General features: G+C 45.6%; 1 pseudogene; it reads left to right on the top strand.

Annotated features, from left to right (window-relative positions):
* Nucleotides 1-1,443: 1,443 nt before the first annotated feature.
* LOC123485448 lies at nt 1,444-3,759 on the top strand (annotated as a pseudogene).
* Nucleotides 3,760-22,372: the final 18,613 nt, after the last annotated feature.

Here is a 22,372-nt window from a genome sequence, read left to right as displayed (position 1 = left end):
GCACTCCGCCGGTGGCTCCCCTCATCACACTTGCTCGTCGTAAGCCTGGGCAATAAGTTTGGCCTTTTGTCCATGTGAGAGTATGGTGCTGAGCCTCTCCAGCAGCGCTGTAGCGATGGTGTCGGCGGTTGCGTTCTCGATCAAAATGAACTCGAAAAAACGCTCTTGGATGTTACTTTTAGCATCGATGTAGCGTATCACAAGCACCAACTGGCAGTGGGTGGAAACGTCAGTCGTCTCGTCAGCTTGAATGGCGATAAAATCAGCACTCTTTACTTCCTCCAGGATGTAATCCTTAAGCACTGACAGCATACAGTCCAACAGCTCGTTCTGTATCGTCTTTGAGGTGCCCTTAAAAACGGTAGCTGTCTTCAGGTGCTCCTCCAGCACACTGTCGAGGGAGGCAACAAAATCCACTAAGCCCCGGAAAATGCCAGGGTTGTCCGAGGAGTCAGTCTCCTCGTGCCCACGCAAGGCCAACTCAAAAGCCCCACAGAACTTCACACAATCGATAATTTTGGATAGAATGTGCCTGTTTTTATCCACCTCCTCATTGTGTTTCCTCACCGCAATCCTGTGGCCGTCATCCAGCTGCGTAGCAATGTTCACCCTTCCTAATACAGCTAGCTTTACAGAGTTGTCCATGTGTGCCCTGGTGTTCTCATGTTTCTTTACCTTCTCTGACAGGTGCTTCATATCCCTCACTCCGGTACCTGTCCATGCTGAATCTGACCCCGTCGTTTTAAAAAGCAAGCACGGAAAGCAAAATAAAGCATTAGCATCAGTGCACCCAGCTAGCCAAGCCTTCCTGGTGTACCAGCTACGGGAGAAGCCGCGCATATACTGCTTCCCTTTCTCGCTAGCCTGCTGTCTGATTGAGAGGTCAGGTTGATCTGGGCCCAGCTCTTTCACCCGAACTTTCTCTGACAAAGTTCTCCTCTCAAACGGATCTTGGAGGAGAGATTTCACCGAGTTAGGGTTGGGTCTTGGAGGAGTAACGCTTTGCGCTCGCCATTGTCGTCTAGTAAAAATGGCGCCACTGGAGCCCGGTCCTTATTTTATCAGGGCGAGCTTGGGGCGATAAAATAATCGCCCTCCTTGGATTCGATTTAAGATCGCTGATTGGCTACATTTTATGTCATACATTCATATCTTAAATTAGCAATTGGCTTAACTGCTACGTAGACCCGCCTCCTCGGGGCACTTTCTGTATCGCCCAGAGCTGACGAGGCGTTTGACAGGCAGAGGAAAGGTTGCGAATATGATTTTCTATCATATCTTACACATATTACTGTGTGCATTCCATATTTCAAACACACAAATATTGACATACTGATGTTTTTATTATTATTATTATTATTTTTATTTATTTTTTATTTTATTTTTTTAAATAATTTTATTTAAGGGGGCGGCGCCCTAGCGCCCTCTATCGGCCAGCCGCCACTGGAGGGGAGGTAATCGTGAACGTATGAGACGGTACAGCGAAAAGAAACACTGACAAATGGCTTCATCAAGCACAACAAAACCCTGTAAGTTGACTTTATATAATGATGCAGACAGTAGACATACCTGGTTACTAACTATTGTTGTGAACATTTAAATGTGTTTTTGAGCACCTCAGTTTACTTATATAACATCGCGTCCTCACATGCCATTCTACTTTCACTTTCATTTGAGGTGCTCTGAAAACGTAATAACATGAAGTAGTACAACAATGAGTGTTTTTTCATCTTGGGAGTATGAATATATTCCATCCCTATCTTGGGTACAGTTTTTCTATTAGTTAGACAGCTCAGTGGGAATGAATAACCACATCATTGCAGATTAAAGTTATTTGTTACAAAACCCAGGGAGTATCAATTCAAGTGTGTAACTTTATGAAAGTAGCATATGCTAAACTAATTTTCAGTGTGATGTTTTCAAAACTAAATTCTTCAAACTTTCTTCAAACTAAATTCACATGAACATGAGTGTATGATTGACAAGAGGATTTAATAATCTGTTAATATTGCAGTATGTCTTTTATATGATGTATTCAATGTGTCATTCTGTAGTGGGGAAGGATGAAGACACAGACAGACAGACTCTGGGTAGAAGAAGAAACTCCAAAAGGTCCGGACAGTAAGTAGAAAAATAGTATTACAATTGTTTTTGAACATTTACCAATAGTTTAATTAAATAGTCATATTTGTTTTGTGTTGACTATCCACATTTCAATTTGGCAGCCAGTCGGGAAGAGGAACGATTATTAATCTCAATTTACATTTCTTACGGGAGACCCACTACTGGGCCAACCATGATGTAACATTACTCATGTTTTCTCCTTTACCTCTCTCCTGTAGTGTCCATGATCAGGATTGTGCTGGTGGGGAAGACGGGCTCTGGAAAAAGCTCTTCAGGAAACACAATCCTGGGGAGGAGAGCTTTTAGAGATGATAGATCGAGCTCTTCTGTAATTAAGGAGTGTTGTAAGGAGACAGAAGAGGTGGCAGGGAGACAGGTCAGGATTATTTGACACAAGCCTCTCTGACAGTTACTTAGAGACAGAGATCAGTAAATGACGTCACCTGGTCCACACGCAATCGTATTGGTCATGAACGTAGGGCCTTTCACAAAGGAGAAACAGAACGTAGTAAAGAAAATCAGGGCGTTATTTGGAGAAGAAGCTAACAAGTATACCATGATCCTCTTCACCCATGGGGATGAGTTGGGTGAAGGTGGCATTAAGCAGTATTTGAATGAAGGACATAAGGACCTCAAGAGACTTATGGAGCAGTGTGGTGGAAGGTACCATGTTTTTGACAACACCAAGATGGAAAACAGGGGACAAGTTCTGGATTTCTTTGAGAAAATTGACCACATGGCGGCAGTAAACGGTCAAGACCACTACACCAACGACAAATACCAAGACGTGGAGAGAAAGCTAAGTACCAGAGAAGAAGAGTTGAGGAAGCAGTATGAAGAAGAACTGCGGAAGCTAGAAGAAGAAGAGAAGCAACTGCCTCCCAGATACCAGGAGGAAATGAAGAAGCTACAGAGTAAAATTAAGGCACTGAAGCAGTCAACGGAGGAGGAAGAAAAGAAACTTGAAGAACTACAACTCCTGCATCAAAACAAAATCAGGCGAATCACGGAACACAAGCGTTATTATGAGAGGAAGTTGAGGGCTGTGAGGGAGGAAGCAGAGTTAACCCAAGATAACAAAGGAATGTCCACAGAGGTCTATAAAACGTTACAGGATCTCCATCTCTGAAACAGCTGGTGATTGTGATGGTTGTGTTTATTTCTCCCCACTTTAATTTGTGCTCCCTACTGAACCACTTGCTGAATCCATCAGGAACTATGCTGGTATTGACAACCCAAGCTGGGAACAACAACCAATACAATGTAATTATATGTATATGATATATTCATTTTTGAGTAACATTTTGAACCATCTATCCCTGTCATCCTTGACATCATCTTTTTGTCATTTTCTGGCTATGAAATGGATTACTCAGAGGCTATGCTGCTGGTGATGTCACAGCTCTAACAAATTTCACATTTAAAGGGAAACTGAAACAATCATGACTACTTAACAAAAACGCAACAATGAAGTCTCCATTGTATGGTTAGAATGGGTTAAATTATTGTAATTGCCACTACTTAGGCGATAAAACAGAATCTCAGCTCATTACCTGTATAAAAGACACCTGGGAGCCAGAAATCTTTCTGATTGAGAAGGGGTCAAATACTTATATCCCTCATTAAAATGCAAATCAATTTATAACATTTTTGACATGCGTTTTTCTGGATTTTTTTGTTGTTATTCTGTCTCTCTGTCACGCCCTGGCTCGGGGGACTCTGATATGTTGAGCCAGGGTGTGGAGTTTCTGTTACATTTTCTATGCTTTTGTTCTAGATCGTTTATATCTATGTTGGCCAGGGTGGTTCCCAATCAGAGACAGCTGTAGCTCGTTGTCTCTGATTGGGGATCATACTTAGGCAGCCTGTTTGGCACTAGTATTTTGTGGGATCTTGTTCCGTAAGGTTTTGTGTATAACCTAGGACTTCACGTATCGTTTCGTTTGTTGTTTTGGTTCGTGTGTGTACTTAATAAAGAATGTACGCTTATCACGCTGCGCCTTGGTCCGCTTCATCTGTCAACGTTCGTGACAGAAGATCCCACCACCAGAGGACCAAGCAGCGTGCCCAGGAGGAGAAGTTGGCGATGTCCCAGGTGGGCGAATGGTGGTCTTGGGAGGACATATTCGCGGGCAGAGGGCCATGGGCAAAAGTAAATGCCCAGGCAGGAGAGGAGAAACGGCGCCAACCGTGCCGACGACGGACACACGAGAGGCAACCCCAATAAATGTTTTGGGGGGGCACACGCCGTGGACGACAGGGCTGCTGGAGGGAGCTACAGGACGAATCGGCGGATTTGGGGGGCTGGAAGGGTGGTTGGCGGAGCCTAGAGGTAGAGCAGAGCCAACTCCCCGTACTCAGGCTAGGCAGCGTGAGACTGGGCAGGTTCCGTGTTATGCGGAGCCACGTACTGTGCCGCGAGTGTTCCGGCACAGTCCTGTACGTCCTGTGCTAGCACCACGCACGTGTCGTGCTAAGGTGGGCATGCAGCCAGGATGGAGTGTGCCGGCTCAACGCTCGTGGCCTCCAGTACCCCTCCTCGGTCCCGGATATCCTGCGCCAGTGCCACGTGCTGTAGTGCCAGTACGAGTGCACAGCCCTGTAAATCCTGTGCTGATGCCTCACACAGATTGTGTGGAAATAGGCATTCAGCCAGGACGGGTTGTGTCAGCTCTCCGCTCCAGACCTCCAGTCATCTCCACAGTCCAGCCCGGCCTGTTCCTGTCCCTCGCACCAAGCCTGTGGTGCGCGTCGTCAGCCCGGTCCGGCCTATTCCTGCTCCCCGCACCAAGCCTGTTGTGCGCATCGCCACCCCGGTCCGGCCTGTTCCTGCTCCCCGCACCAAGCCTGTGGTGCGCGTCGCCAGCCCGGTCCGGCCTGTTCCTGTCCCTCGCACCAAGCCTGTGTGCGCGTCGCCAGCCCGGTCCGGCCTGTTCCTGCCCCTCGCACCAAGCCTGTGGTGCGCGCCGCCAGCCCGGGTCCGGCCTGTTCCTGCTCCCCGCACCAAGCCTGTGGTGCGCGCCGCCAGCCCGGTCCGGCCTGTTCCTGCCCCCTCGCACCAAGCCAGTGGTGCGCGCCGCCAGCCCGGTCCGGCCTGTTCCTGCTCCCCGCACCAAGCCTATGGTGCGCGTCGCCAGCCCGGTCCGGCCCGTTCCTGCTCCCCGCACCAAGCCAGTGGTGCGCTGCCGTCAGTCTGGCACGGTCCGTGCCTGTTCCACCGGTGCCTGGTCCGCACCGGTCAGCTGCTCCACACCGGAGCCAGAGCAATCCGCTCCACCGGTGTCCAGTCCAGCTCCGGCCAGCGGGACCAGACCAGGGGCGCTACGGGGGGGTAGAGAGAGAGTGGTGGTCACGCCCGGAGCCGGATCCGCCTCCGAGGTGGAATGCCCACCCGGCCCCTACCCCGTTGTGTTGGTGTGGCGCGGTCGCACATAGTAACAAAATAGCCAGAATAAAAAACATCACACAGCATGCATTTGCATACATAAAATACAACTTTGGCTGTCTCTGGCACTCTGGATTTACTTTGCTGTCACTATCTGTTGTGCTGGTGCATGTGCCAACTTTGAATTGGTGCAACCTCATAGTTAAACATTTGCCTGGCTTCCCATCTACATCGCTCCGTCCAACTGATGTTTCTTCTTTACGATGAGTCTGGATTTGACTCTCTCCCAGACAATTTCTAGAATGCCAACACATTCTGATCGTTCTGATTGGTCCCATTAACGATACAATCACTGATTAATTTGTTTTGTACAACGCCCCTCATTTTGATGTCACACAAACAACTTCTAGGATGACAGTTTCAAACTGAATGTATGTAGTGATCGATAGAGCAGCATAATTAAAATTCAGGGTAAAGAAAAAAATGGACCTAAAGTGGGTTTCACTGCTATTTCTATTTCCCTGATGTTCCCCGAGATTGCATCCGCCACAAACATTTAGAATGTTCCAACTGGGCAAAAACTGGTTGAATCAACATTGTTTCCACGTTATTTAAACAACAAAAAATCTATGTGATGACATTGAATCAAAATGGAAAACGTATTTCAGGGATGTTTGTCTTTTTTTCACCCAACTTGAAACCTAAATCCAATGACATGGTTACCATTTATGTTATTGGTGGATTGGTGGTGTGGCTTGGTAGGGGTGTGCCTTTCAGATAGTTATTGTTGGCCACCCGTGAGAATAAATATCATTCCAGTTCATCTGTTCTGTTGTGTTGTTATCACATGTTAAGGTTGAACACTGACAGTTTTGAAGCTTTAATGAGGCTTACACAAGTTTAAGAGTTCCTTAAAAGCCTATGCAAATCCCAATGTTGGTATAGTTACTACTTTGTTAAGAATATGTACAATTAATGTTATTAATATTATATTAATATGCTACCAACGGGGTTTGGAATGTTTCAGCCGACTCTTTGCCCTGAACGAGTACCTGAAGATACTTTGCAACAACAGCAATATCAATTTTTCTGAAAACGTTGTTATGCTGTGGGAGCATCCAGGACTTTTAAAAAGAAACAGATTCACCCTAACCACAGGGGTTCCAGGAGTATTTCCAGCAACATTGCTAACTGTTTTAGAGACTGGCGGACAGGGTCTGGTAGTGCTCCAGTTCTCCCTGTCAGAATAAGCAACAGAGGACTTGGAAAGCATATCAACTCCTGTAGAAAATGAAATGGCAGAAATGGCACTATGGTTATTGTGAGTTACCTAATTTATGTTCCTTTAACTCCGACCATTCTGATAGATTGGAGACTGTAAGAAAACATGGTTGTAACGTTAATCATTTGGTTGTTATTCCATTGGCTACCTCGAGGCAGATGTCCCAGGGGCAACTTGGCATATATAACAAGGCAATTAGAAATGCCAATCAGATTAATAATAATTATATATTAATAATTATATTATTCTGATAATCTCTATTAATCAGAATAAAACGAGAGTGCTCTTCTTGACCATTGATGGCCTGATAAATCCTACCCCCTGCAAACAATTTCCTCCACATCTAAATGTGATGAGTTTGCAGCATATTTCAGAGATAAGAAAACCAACATTAGGCTGGGTATCAATCAAGCAAGACCTGATGAGAAGTTTGATGATATGTGCCCTAGCCTACCATGCAAAGGCACCATGGATTAATTTTTCCTGGTTCTTGAGTGAAGTGATATAACATCTTAAGCCTTCTACCTGCCTTCTCGATCCTATCCCCACAACCATCTTCAAAACAGTTTTTTATTGCATATCTGAAGAAGTACAAGCTATTTTTAATCACTCCCTGTTCACAGGCACTTTCCCCACTGCACTGAAAACTGCTATGGTGAAACCCCTTCTGAAGAAAAGTAATCTAGATTCTTCAGCTCTTAGCAATTTTCGGCTAATCTCCAACCTTCCATTCTTAAGCAAAATTCTGGAAAAATTGGTTTTCAAACAGCTAAATGATTTTTTAAGTGCCAACTCTATTTTTTAACAATTCCAGCCATAGTTAAAGTGGTAAATGATCTTAGAGCCAAGCAGCTCTCTGTCCTTGTACTCTTAGATTTAAGTGCTGCATTCGACAGTTCTAAATTGGCTTAGGACCTATTTAACCGGTTGAGAGTTTTTTGTCACCCTTGGGGAACATAACAGAGAAAATACTTATCACAGGTTTGATTTTGGTTCCGTTACTGTTCAGTTTATATATGTTACCTCTTGGCAGCGTTTTCAGAAAGCACAGCATTGACTTTCACTGCTACGCAGACGATTCACAACTTTACATTTCTATTTTACCAGAGGATTTTAGCTCCACAGATAAATTATTAGACTGTATTAGTGATTTAAATACTTGGATGGCTCACAACTTCCTCCAGCTAAATCAAGACAAGACCGAGGTACTTATTGTTGGAGCTAGATAGAGAATCTAGCTGCACATTTTAATTCATGGGCAATAAAGACAAAACACCAGGTAAAAAACCTAGGTGTTATTTTAGATTCTGAACTCAATTTCGAATCACAATTTTCCTCAGGGTGCTTTTTAGTTCAGTTTGTGTCATTCTTTTGTTTTTTATCTTATGTTTTGTCCTAAACGTTTCTGAGACCTGCTAAAAAGAGGGGGGTTGAAGAATGCTCTTATATATAAACAGATACCAGTGCTGTAACCTTCTTGTGGTTAGTGAGGTCCAGCCTCTGGTATAAGACACAATGTTGTATGAGAGACTGGCCGGGATTCATTCAAAGACGCGGTGCAGAGCTGTGCACTGTACTACTGACAATGCATCTTTTAAGGGACATTTCCCAGAGCCTCACAGAGACTGAATTCATGATAAATGCCTCAGGAAGGTCACTGTCTTCAGCAACCTTAGACATGTAGATCTTTTAACTTGATATTAACCTCTGTAGAAATGTATTCATTCACTTGTGTTTGCTCTGCCTCACTCTTAGTTTTTAAAAAAAAGTTTTTTTTACATCTGATGTGTAGGATGTTAATTTACTGTACATTCCACCCACTCTTTTCTAGTTTAATCCCTCCAGTCGTTTCTAGACCCAAACTCCCTACCTTTTTGCATGTTGTACAGCCCAACTTTGAATTTTGCATGAGAAGCCAGTGGTTATACGTTTGCTTGTTCTTGAACCTCAAATTGCACCTGCTCCTTGCTCCCCGAGCTTCCCGTCTCCCTCTCCTGCTGAGTCTGACTTGCTAGTAGGCCTACTAGCTAGTGGAGGTGCCGGTGGTGATGCTGAACTGGCGGGATTAGCAGCGCCACTAACTAAGGAATCGCAATATGGAAGTTTGCCCCTCACTCCTCTCTTCCGGCACTGACAGGTCTCTGTCTCGTTCTGGGTTCGATTCACCATCTTTCTCTGGATATTTTTACTTAAAAAATGTAATCAAACTCGATTGCCTTTCCTTATCCATTTTTTATTTAGCTTTCCCACGATTCAAATTCAGCAGGGAGACAAATAGCCTAGGCTACGTGACGTGATTACGTAGGGACCTCTTCACTAGCTGACCACTGCTACCAAGACCTGTGTCAAGATCATTTACTTACCCCACCGGCCCTCCCCATAACCACTATGTACAAATAAGAGAGCAGGTCTGGAATCAGTGTGGCAGGATAGGATGATTACAAAGAAGGATCACCGCGCTTTTACATGAGGGTCTTTCTGGGGGGCGGGTGAAATAATGAGGAGGCAACTTGATTTAACGCTGATCGCTTTAATTATAATGTCTACAGTACGATTAATAAATAATGCCGCGAGAGGTACCAGATCTGAGCAAATAGGTGCCGGAACAAACAAAGTCAAGCACTGCGCACCTCTCCAACTCAATCATCAAGTTTGCAGACGACACAACAGTAGTAGGCCTGATTACCAACGATGACGAGACAGCCAACAGGGAGGAGGTGAGGGCCCTGGCGTAGTTGTGCCAGGAAAATAACCTCTCCCTCAATGTCAACAAAATGAAGGAGCTGATCGTGGACTTCAGGAAACAGCAGAGGGCGCACGCCCCTTTCCACATCGAAGGGACCGCAGTGGAGAAGGCGTAGATATCACTGACAATCTGAAATGGTCCACCCACACAGACAGCGTGGTGAAGAAGGCGCAACAGCGCCTCTTCAACCACAGGAGGCTGAATAAATTAGTCTTGGCCCCTAAGACCCTCACAAACTTTTACAGATGCACCATTGAGAGCATCCTGTCGGGCTGTATCACCGCCTGGAATGGCAACTGCACCGCCCGCAACCGCAGGGCTCTCCAGAGGGTGGTGCGGTCTGCCCAACACATCACCGGGGGCAAACTACCTGCCCTTGTCAAGTGTTGCTGTAGATTGGTGTGGTGTGGAATCAGGCGCAGGACGCAGAAGTTAAGTCCAACAAAGACTTTTAGTAGAGCACACAAAAATACAATCCAAACAGCCCGGAGGCGAGAAAAGCGCACACAGGCGTAAACAAACGAGCGCACAAAACATGTGCGAAAATCCTCTCCTAAAATAAACAAGGAGGAAAGCTACAAATAGCGCACCGAAACGGGTAGCGCAACAACACGACAACGGGAACAATTACACACAACACCTAAACTCACAACAAGGAACTAAATAGGGTGCTTAATGAGACATAACACAAAACAGGTGTGACAAACAGACAAAACCAATCAAACACTGTCAGTCAGAGAAACATGCTGAGAAGGATTATTACCACAGCAAGTAAGGTACTTGGAGTCAAACAGACAGGCCTGGATGAGATCTTTAAGGTCAGGGCCCTCCGTAAGGCTCACAAAATCATTTTAGACCCAAGTCACCCCCTGTACCTGGACTTTGAATTACTCCCCTCTGGGCGTAGGTATAGGGCACCCCTCAGCAGGAAAAATAGAACGAGACAATCATTTGTGCCAGGTGTGATATCCCTCTTAAATAGCTCGGGCAAATGTTCCCATTGACCCCGTAAGGCCAGCAGGCTAGTCTTTGTTTTAAATGTTTTAAATGTTTTATTTCTTATTTCCTACTTTTATTGGTGCGTGACTGTTATTGAAAGTTGTATTGTCAATCTTGTTTTGTATTTAACGCCACTTTAAATGTGTATATGACACTGCAACAAAATTTCCCCATGGGGACAATAAAGTAAGTAAGTAAGTAAACATGAAACATAGAACGGTGGCAGCTAGTACTCCGGAGACGACGACCGCCGAAACCTACCCGAACAAGGAGGAGGGCCCGCTCGGCCGAAACCGTGACAGTACCCCCCTTGACGCGCGGCTCCAGCCGTGCGCCGCCCCCGGCCTCGGGGACGACCAGGAGGACGCGGAGCAGGGCGCGTAGGATGACCACGATGGAATTCGGTCAGAAGGGACGGGTCCAGAATGTCCCTCCTCGGCACCCAGCACCGCTCCTCCGGGCCGTACCCTCCCACTCCACGAGATATTGGAGACCCCCCATCCGGCGTCTCGAATCCAGGATGGTCCGAACAGTGTACGCCGGAGCCCCCTCGATGTCCAACGGGGGCGGAGGAGTCTCTTCTATCTCAAAGTCCTGGAGTGGACCAGCTACCACCGGCCTGAGGAGAGACACATGGAACGAGGGGTTAATATTCTTGTAATCAATGGGCAGTTGTAACCGTAACACACCTCGTTCAATCTCCTCAGGACTTTAAAAGGCCCCACAAACCGCCGACCCAGCTTCCGGCAGGGCAGGCGGAGGGGCAGGTTTCTGGTTGAGAGCCAGACTCGATCTCCAGGTGCGTACACTGGCCCCTCACTGCGGTGGAGGTCGGCGCTCGTCTTCTGTCGACGGATGGCTCGCTGCAGATGGACGTGTGCAGCGTTCCACGTCTCCTCCGAGCGCCGCACCCACTCATCCACAGCAGGGGCCTCGATCTGGCTCTCATGCCAAGGTGCCAGAACCGGCTGGTACCCTAACACACACTGGAAAGGGGTTAGTTTAGTGGAGGAGTGGCGGAGAGAGTTCTGTGCCATCTCGGCCCAGGGCACATATCTCGCCCACTCCTCCGGCCGGCCCTGACAATATGACCTCAGAAACCTACCCACATCCTGGTTGACTCGTTCGACCTGCCCATTACTCTCCGGGTGGTAACCCGAGGTAAGGCTCACCGAAACCCCCCAACCGTTCCATAAAGGCTCTCCAGACTCTGGAGGTAAACTGGGGGCCTCGATCAGACACTATATCCTCGGGTACCCCGTAATGCCGGAAGACGTGAGTAAATAGAGCCCTCAGCGGTCTGTAGGGCAGTAGGAAGACCCGGCATGGGAAGGAGACGACAGGCCTTCGAGAACCGATCCACAACGACCAGGATGGTGGTATTCCCTTGTGAGGAGGGAAGGTCGGTAACAAAATCCACCGAGAGGTGAGACCAGGGTCGTTGTGGAACGGGCAGGGGTTGTAATTTACCCCTGGGCAAGTGTCTGGGCGCCTTACACTGGGCACACACTGAGCAGGAGGAGACATAAATCCTCACATCCCTGGCTAACGTTGGCCACCAGTACTTTGTACTAAGGCAGTGCACTGTCCGGCCAATACCTGGATGTCCAGAGGAGGGTGACGTGTGAGCCCAATAAATCAGCCGATCCCGGACCTCGAGCGGGACGTACGTCCGACCCACCGGACACTGTGGAGGGCTAGGGTCGGTGCGTAATGCCCGCTCGATCTCCGCATCGACCTCCCATACCACCGGTGCAACCAGACAAGACTCCGGTAGTATGGGAGTGGGTTCCACGCACCTCTCCTCCGTGTCATACCGCCGAGACAGGGCATCTGCCTTCCCGTTCTGGGACCCAGGGATGTAAGTGATCTTGAACACAAACCGTGCGAGAAACATAGTCCATTGAGCCTGGCGAGGATTCAGTCTCCTAGCTGCCCGAATGTATTCCAGGTTACGGTGGTCAGTCAGAATGAGGAAAGGGTGTTGAGCCCCCTCAAGCCAATGCCTCCACACCTTTAGGGCCTGTACTACGGCTAACAGCTCCCTGTCCCCTACGTCATAATTCCGCTCCGCCGGACTGAGCTTCTTAGAATAAAAAGCACAGGGGCGGAGTTTAGGTGGTGTGCCGGACCGTTGTGAAAGAACTGCCCCGATACCGGCCTCAGACGCGTCTACCTCTACTTGGAAGGGTAAAGTGGGATCCGGGTGCGCCAGCACTGGAGCCGAGGTAAACAGGTCCTTCAGTCTCCCAAAAGCCCTGTCCGCCTCAGCCGACCACCGCAAGCGCACAGGACCCCCCTTCAGAAGAGACGTTATGGGAGCTGCCACCTGTCCAAAACCCCGGATAAACCTCCGGTAGTAATTTGCAAAACCCAAGAACCGCTGCACCTCTTTAACCGTAGTTGGGGTTTGCCAATTACGCACGGTAGACACACGGTCAACCTCCATTCTCACCCCTGACGCAGACAACTGATAACCCAAAAAGGAGACTGACTCCTGAAAGAACAGACATTTCCGGCTTTGACATACAGGTCATGCTCCAACAATCTCCTCAATACCCTGCGCACCAGGGCTACATGCTCGGCCCGAGTAGAACTGTATACTAGAATATCATCTATGTACACCACTACTCCCTGCGCCTGCATGTCCCGGAAAATCTCATCTACAAAAGATTGGAAGACTGATGGAGCATTCATTAAACCATATGGCATGACGAGATACTCGTAATGGCCGGAGGTAGTACTAAATGCTGTCTTCCACTCATCGCCCTCCCTAATGCGCACCAAGTTATATGCGCTCCTGAGGTCCAATTTTGTGAAGAACCGTGCCCCGTGTAAGGACTCCGTCATGGTCGCAATCAGCGGGAGTGGATAACTATATTTCACAGTCACCTGATTGAGACCGCGGTAATCAATACACGGACGCAAACCTCCATCCTTTTTTCTTCACAAAAAGAAGCTCGAGGACGCGGGAGAAGTGGAGGGACCGTATGTATCCTTGTCTCAGAGACTCGGCAATGTATGTCTCCATTGCCCCTTTCTCCTCCTGTGACAAAGGATACACATGGCTCCGCGGGAGCGCAGCTCCTGCCTGGAGGTCTATCGCACAATCCCCCTGTCTATGAGGCGGCAACCGTGCCGCTCTAGTCTTACTAAACACGAGTGCCAAATCCTCATACTCAGGCGGAATGTGCAGTGCTGGCATCTGGTTCGGACTCTCCACCGAAGTCGCCCCTACGGAAACACCCAGACATAGCCCCTCACACTGAGCAGACCACCCTTTAAGAGCCTTCTCTCGCCACGAAATCGTAGGATCATGGGTAATCAACCAGGGAAGCCCCAGTACCACCGGATACGCAGGGAGAGTCGATCAGATAGAGTTGAATCGTCTCGTCATGACCCCCCTGCGTCTTCATCCTAAGTGGCGCCGTGACCTCCCTAATCAACCCAGATCCCAACGGACGACTATCTAGGGCATGTACAGGGAAAGGCTTATCAACCGGAAGGAGGGGAATCCCTAACTCAACACAGAATTTACGATCTACAAAATTCCCAGCTGCGCCTGAATCGACTAGCGCCTTATGCTGGGAACGAGGTGCAACCTGTGGAAAACAAACAGGTATAGTTATGTGTACGACAGAAAGCTCTGGGTAAGTAGGCGCCTACTCACCTGGGAGGACTCCCCAATGTGTGACCTGCCGTTCCCTCACCAGGGGACCCTCCCAGCACCTAGCCGCGGTGTGCCCTCCGCGGCCACAGTTGGTGCAGGAGACCGCCCCCTCGGGCTCCTTCTTTCCCCCCTCTAGCGCCAGCACCTCCGAGCTCCATCGGGCTCGGCTCGGAGGCGCTGGAGGGTGGAATGGGCGACCCCCACCTGGGACGTCCCGCGGGTCGCGAGCAGGGTGTCCAGCCGAATGGCCATGTCCACCAACTGGTCAAATGATAGTGTAGTATCCCTGCACGCTAACTCTCTGCGGACGTCCTCCCGAAGGCTGGATCTAAAGTGGTCTATGAGGGCCCGCTCATTCCACCCTGCATCTGCCGCTAGAGTCCGAACTCCAGCGCAAACTCTTGAGCGCTCCTCATCCCCTGCCGGAGGTAGAATAGACGCTCCCCGCCGCCTTCCCTTCTGGTGGATGGTCGAAGACCGCACGGAAGCGGCGGGAGAACTCCGCATAGGTGACAGTGGCGGCGTCTATTCTCCTCCCATTCGGCGTTGGCCCACTCCAACGCCTTGCCGGTGAGACAGGAGATGAGGGTGGAAACGCTCTCGTGTCCCGAGGGCGCCGGGTGTACGGTGGCAAGGTAGAGTTCCACCTGTAACAGGAACCCCTGACACCCGGCAGCGGTGCCGTCGTACGCCCTCGGGAGCGAGAGCCGAATCCCACTGGGTTCCGGTTGTTGGACGGGCGGGCTGACCGATGGTGATGGTGCGGTAGGTGGAGGTGTGGGTACCTCGCTGGTCTCCCATCGATGGAGAATGTTCATCACCCGGTCCAGGGCGTGCCCGATCTGGTTAATCCGATCGTCTTGACCACGGAGACGCTCCTCCATGATGTCGGTGGGTGCTCCTGCTGATTCCATGCGATGGTGTGTAATTCTGTCAAGTGTTGCTGTAGATTGGTGTGGTGTGGAATCAGGCGCAGGACGCAGAAGTTAAGTCCAACAAAGACTTTTAGTAGAGCACACAAAAATACAATCCAAACAGCCCGGGAGGCGAAAAAGCGCACACAGGCGTAAACAAACGAGCGCACAAAACATGTACGAAAATCCTCTCCTAAAATAAACAAGGAGGAAAGCTACAAATAGCGCACCGAAACGGGTAGCGCAACAACACGACAACGGGAACAATTACACACAACACCTAAACTCACAACAAGGAACTAAATAGGGTGCTTAATGAGACATAACACAAAACAGGTGTGACAAACAGACAAAACCAATCAAACATGAAACATAGAACGGTGGCAGCTAGTACTCCGGAGACGACGACCACCGAAACCTGCCCGAACAAGGAGGAGGGGCCGCCTCGGCCGAAACCGTGACAGCCCTCGAGGACACCTACAGCACCCGATGTCACAAGAAGGCCAAAAAGATAATCAAGGACATCAACCACCCATGCCACGGCCTGTTCACCCCGCTATCATCCAGAAGGCGAGGTCAGTACAGGTGCATCAAAGCCAAGTGCTGCCAGGAATCCCAATGCCAAGTGCTGCCAGTCCAAGTACTGCCAATTGCTGTTGTGCCCTTGAGCAAGGCACATACTGTAACTGCTTCAGGGGTGCTGGTCTACAGCTGACACTGTACTGCTACCAGCCTCTCATGTGTCAGATAAGGAGGGTTAGGAATTGAAAAATAAACATTTCCATTTTAATTGTTAGATGGACAATGAAGTTCCAGATCTATTATATTCTATGTTTGTGAAGGTAGAGCAGACACCTGGGGACATTCACCTTGAATACCAATATCTGAGCTGCTGTTCCTGATTGACCCAATTCTAACTCTGTGTTGTGTTCTATTATTTACACAAGATGGCAGCTCTGATGTATTTTACTGCATTGTCTGACGTTAAATCCAATACAAGTGGTCACGACTGTTACTCCGATTTCTTTGTCACAACCAAGTTGCCAAATAATGAAACTGTCCGGTCATAAGATTGTCAACTTGTTCGGTAATTTCAGTAAATAATTATTTACTGCAACATGTTCTGAATACTTGTCACGCTGCTGATCCAAAGACGGCTCTAACGTCAAATATGGCACCGGACAAAGAGTAAACTAGCCTGTTTTCCTATAACCTGGTGCCATAAGACATTCATGTTAATTGGGACATGCAAATAGGATCCTGGATGATTCTGTATTTACAGACATCAATGGAGGATATGAGCTGCAGTCAAAGTAAAATGTCTCTATCCTGTACAAAATGTCGGAGCCTATTATTTAGTTTCACTTTCACACAGCACATAATAAGGTGGGGTCTCATGCTCAGTTGGCTTCCTGTTGCACTCGTCTAGCAGGCATTTTATAGCAGTCATAGGTCGACTGTCATTTACAATAGGACTAGACCTATGTTAGGCTTTATAAGACGCATGTTGTAGCCAATTATAGGCCTGCGCTATATACGTTAAATTACCGTAATAGAAGGACCCCTAATTACAATTAAATAATTGACAAGTGTCATCTATTTTCAAAGAGGATTTTTCAGTTCACCTCCTTCTTTGAATTTAGGCTACTGAATTGATGAAATCATTCCAACCCCACTTTCGAGGCCTTGCAGCAGCTGTATATACAGTGGGGAAAAAAAGTATTTAGTCAGCCACCAATTGTGCAAGTTCTCCCACTTAAAAAGATGAGAGAGGCCTGTAATTTTCATCATAGGTACACGTCAACTATGACAGACAAAATGAGGAAAAAAAATTCCAGAAAATCACATTGTAGGATTTTTTATGAATTTATTTGCAAATTATGGTGGAAAATAAGTATTTGGTCAATAACAAAAGTTTCTCAATACTTTGTTATATACCCTTTGTTGGCAATGACACAGGTCAAATGTTTTCTGTAAGTCTTCTCAAGGTTTTCACACACTGTTGCTGGTATTTTGGCCCATTCCTCCATGCAGATCTCCTCTAGAGCAGTGATGTTTTGGGGCTGTCGCTGGGCAACACGGACTTTCAACTCCCTCCAAAGATTTTCTATGGGGTTGAGATCTGGAGACTGGCTAGGCCACTCCAGGACCTTGAAATGATTCTTACGAAGCCACTCCTTCGTTGCCCGGGCGGTGTGTTTGGGATCATTGTCATGCTGAAAGACCCAGCCACGTTTCCTCTTCAATGCCCTTGCTGATGGAAGGAGGTTTTCACTCAAAATCTCACGATACATGGCCCCATTCATTCTTTCCTTTACACGGATCAGTCGTCCTGGTCCCTTTGCAGAAAAACAGCCCCAAAGCATGATGTTTCCACCCCCATGCTTCACAGTAGGTATGGTGTTCTTTGGATGCAACTCAGCATTCTTTGTCCGCCAAACACGATGAGTTGAGTTTTTACCAAAAAGTAATATTTTGGTTTCATCTGACCATATGACATTCTCCCAATCCTCTTCTGGATCATCCAAATGCACTCTAGCAAACTTCAGACGGGCCTGGACATGTACTGGCTTAAGCAGGGGGACACATCTGGCACTGCTGGATTTGAGTCACTGGCGGCGTAGTGTGTTACTGATGGTAGGCTTTGTTACTTTGGTCCCAGCTCTCTGCAGGTCATTCACTAGGTCCCCCCGTGTGGTTCTGGGATTTTTGCTCACCGTTCTTGTGATAATTTTGACCCCACGGGGTGAGATCTTGCGTGGAGCCCCAGATCGAGGGGAGATTATCAGTGGTCTTGTATGTCTTCCATTTCCTAATAATTGCTCCCACAGTTGATTTCTTCAAACCAAGCTGCTTACCTATTGCGGATTCAGTCTTCCCAGCCTGGTGCAGGTCTACAATTTTGTTTCTGGTGTCCTTTGACAGCTCTTTGGTCTTGGCCATAGTGGAGTTTGGAGTGTGACTGTTTGAGGTTGTGGACAGGTGTCTTTCATACTGATAACAAGTTAAAACAGGTGCCATTAATACAGGTAACGAGTGGAGGACAGAGGAGCCTCTTAAAGAAGAAGTTACAGGTCTGTGAGGGCCAGAAATCTTGCTTGTTTGTAGGTGACCAAATACTTATTTTCCACCATAATTTGCAAATAAATTCATTAAAAATCCTACAATGTGATTTTCTGGAAAAAAAATTCTCTATTTGTCTGTCATAGTTGACGTGTACCTATGATGAAAATTACAGGCCTCTCTCATCTTTTTAAGTGGGAGAACTTGCACAATTGGTGGCTGACTAAATACTTTTTTCCCCACTGTATAAAGCAAGTTTACTAAACATTCGTATCCCTCCTCCCTAAGATGAACAGAGATCATATAGCTTACTTTTATACCAGTCTCAGGAGGAAATGGTATATTCATGTTTTAAACTAATTTATTGTAGAATGAGTTAATTAAATAATGAATGTATTTTCATGTATTTGTTTATTTTATTTCAGTGTTTTATTTTATTATAATAACGAACACTTTAATTATATAGCACATGTGAGAGTGTGATTTGGAAGAGTCAGGCGCAGGAGGGTAAATCACAGAACACAGAGTTTATTCCCTAGTTCACGGTTACGCTGGATAGCGTCAACAGTCCAGTGGCAAAACAGGCGCACTGGAACAAATACAGGCACACAGGGAACATATACCCCGGCAATACAAAGTACAGGTAGCTCCACCGAGCTACACTCATCTCACATGCAACAATCACCCACAAGGACAAGGGGGCAGAGGGAACACTTATACACATACTAATGAGGGGAATATGAACCAGGTGTGTGTAATTGACAAGACAAGACAAATGGAATGATGAAAAGAGGAGTGGCAGTGGCTAGAAGGCCAGTGACAACGAACGCTGAAGCCTGCCGGAACAAGGAGAGGAGGCAGCTTCGGAGGAAGTCGTGACAGCACATGTCATACAGAGACCGCAACTCAAGGTGCTGTTCATAATAAAATAATACAAACTGATTAAAAGGAAACATGGTAAACAGTAACTCACAGAATGATACCAATGAGTACAAACACAATAATAGAAATAGGATATTAAAAGAAGACAAAAGCAGCCAGATAATTAAAAACTAAAAAGGTGAGTCATTATCTGGTGTTAAAAAGAGTTAACAGTTTTTCCCTACCTGATATTGCGTGGTAGGGCTGGCACTCCAGAATTTGGGGGTGTAAAAGTAAAAAACTGCTTCACCACTTTTCATGTGATTCACCTGGGTATATTATAAAGCCTGGCGTCCGAGAAAATCTATCAATCTTGAGGGCCCAACCAGGCATATCAGAGAGGCAGTCCTTTAGATCAGGGGTTCTCTAAGTGGGGTGTACGGAGGTACTGCAGGGGGTCCGCGGTAAGATATCAAAATATGTCAAATAAAATCAACGTTTTTATTTTTACCTTTAATTTTTTTATGAATGTTACTAACAACAACAGATTAAACTAATTTTGGCCAAGTGATCAGTGGAATAAGTTTAGAGGGTGTAATACAATACAATGTAATATTATTAATCTCCAATGTATGTTCTTAACCCTGGGCAACGTGGGCCTGCAAAATGTTCCTTCCCAGGGCCGAGACTTAATTTGTCCGGCAGTGCACTGCCTAAATCATAGTAAAACTCCTTGTATACTATTTTATATCTCACTCCAGTTACTGATAAGCATACTGATGAGCTATGGGTTATGGCTGATTACCTCAGTGGAGGGACAGAGCTATAGACCTCCAATAATTTCCAGATTTCCAGATTTTCAGGAATCAACTGGTTGTCACTCCATTCGGTTATATGTATTTAAAGGGTTTGTATAATAGAAATTGGGAAGTATATTAGAAATTGGTATTAAGAATAATTGTTAAAACATAATAATTTGTCATAAGGTGAATGTTTATATGGATTTATTGGTTTAGAAATTAAATCAATTAAACTGTTATGTTTGTCTTCTAGTGAGATAAGTACAGATGCTGTCTTGATGCATAGTAGGAATAATTTGGCCTAGCATGGTGTGAACCTAAATAAATAAATGTAACAAACTATGAACCGGCTGAAGATGAATATCAGAGGCGTTGAAGACGTTTTTGTAAAATACCACTTCTACATCCAACTGGTGTACAACAACCCATCAAATATATCAAGGAATTTTCTCATGTTATTATCTCGAAGGAGTGGGAAATGAGTCCACCATTGAGTGAGAATGGAGAAAGATATGTTTAAATGCAACATTTTAATGATGTGGGCATAATGGTTGGTAAATGGAGAAGACATTGAGGTTGTGGAGTTGGTGGTGACTCGAATGAGACATTGTGGTTGTGACATTGTCATGGGAAAGTCATTTTGGAAATGTGAAGATCTCTGAAGAACGTAAGGAGGAGACGCAAGAAGATTTAAATGCCGGGGAGAAAAAGGGGTTGCTTAGCTGTGCTGATAATAAAATTGGGTTTATCCACATTTGATAATTTGGGTAGTAGGTACATACACTGCTAAATTAATAGTATTAAGAATGCATTGAGATAATGATCTGTATTTATTATCAGGATGAGGAAAGTCATAATTGAATTATGGATGTTTATAATGTATGATAATATAAGTATACATTCGGACAGTTGTAATGGGTGATTAAGTTGAGGGTTTTCATTTTCATTGATATGGATAAAGTGAATCAATAAGAATTGTCATTTTAAATTTGGTTGAGTTAAGTAATTTGGTTGGTTATAAGTTATAAGATTAATGAGTGATTTAAGTAAATCATTAGTATGTATTAGTATAATTATTTTCAAAATGAAGGATATTGATTGTTCAATTGAGAAATGTTTTATATGGATATTATGGGTTAAAGCAGTGATACATTATGGTAATGTCTTAGGATACACTTATATGATTTATTTTGAGTGGACATTGTTGAATCATACTGTTTCAAACATGGAAGTTAAGGTGAGGAGTGTGAATGAAGTCATGAATAAGTTGATTAATTGGGTTAATGTATTAGCATATTGGTCATTATATACATTTGAAGTATTGGGTGATATTGATATGGATGTTTAGAGTGGTACATATCTATGTTGCTAGGCAAGTACTTAATTGGTTATTATCATGGGGTTATGATATTTTCATATGATCTGAATTTGGTTGAATTATTAAAGCAGGAATAGTTTAGGGACGTGTTGATTTAACAGGGAGCGATAATAGAGTGTTATAATGTGTATGTCATATTTAAGGTATATTAGGAGGACAAAGTAGGAGTTGAACATTGTATATTTTAACAATCATGGGTTGTTAAGCAATTGGGTATGAGATGTTACTCATCAGACTATGCAAGTGATAATCACATGGCATTGGATGCTATTATAGTAGATAAAGAGGGAACGTATGTGATTATATGGGGATATTAGAGACATATAGGAAGGTATTAGGAGTATGAATAGAGATGTATCAGTCAATATAAATGCAAGGAGAGAAAGGATAAATTATTCATCTATATGTTATTCCAGTTTAGAGTACATTGATAATGTTGATTGAGGAATGGGAATGTTAAGTTGGAAATGTATAAAATGGAATTTAAGCCTTACAGGTTCGACATGTGGACAGATGACTAGCTCAGTAGATCAGATAGCTCCCCAGGTGACCAGTGATAAGCTTGGGGGTCCTCTGACGGCGCATGGATGATGAAGACGGACGTGTTTGTTATTTTTATATTCATGTGTTCAGATTATAATATCCATGTAACTTACAAAGTGTCATGGATCTTTGTATTTGTGGGGAAGATGTCATGATGGTCACAATTTATTTTAATGTATGTTTTCTTGGTTGCATGGCTCAGGAAAAAGGGGTCATTTTAAGATGGGGGATGTCTATGTGGGATTTTTCCTTATATATAAATAAGGTTTTGACTACATAGATTATTAGCATGAATATATAGTAGTTAATTATGTGTCTATCTTTTACTCAGACTGAGTTTATAGAGGTTTGAGAGGTTTGATATCGCATAAGATAGATGACTGAGAATTTAGAGTTACTTGATAATTGAGGTAGAGTTACTTGATAATTGTTTTTGAGCCATGGAGTCTACATTCCTTATGTCAAAGGAGATTACTGATGTTTAGGATAGCATGATGGATGGACAGGATATAATGACTTGGGGTAAAGAGTAATAACATAAAATAATGGGAGTGCTCATTGACGATGGCCAGATGTACGTGAAAGGAAGGATAACCAAGAGTATAAA

The sequence above is a fragment of the Coregonus clupeaformis genome, unplaced genomic scaffold, assembly GCF_020615455.1.
Source record: "Coregonus clupeaformis isolate EN_2021a unplaced genomic scaffold, ASM2061545v1 scaf0693, whole genome shotgun sequence".
In the NCBI taxonomy this organism is placed as follows: domain Eukaryota; kingdom Metazoa; phylum Chordata; class Actinopteri; order Salmoniformes; family Salmonidae; genus Coregonus; species Coregonus clupeaformis.
The sequence above is the reverse complement of the archived record's forward strand: the minus strand, read 5'-3'. Positions and strand labels throughout refer to the sequence as shown.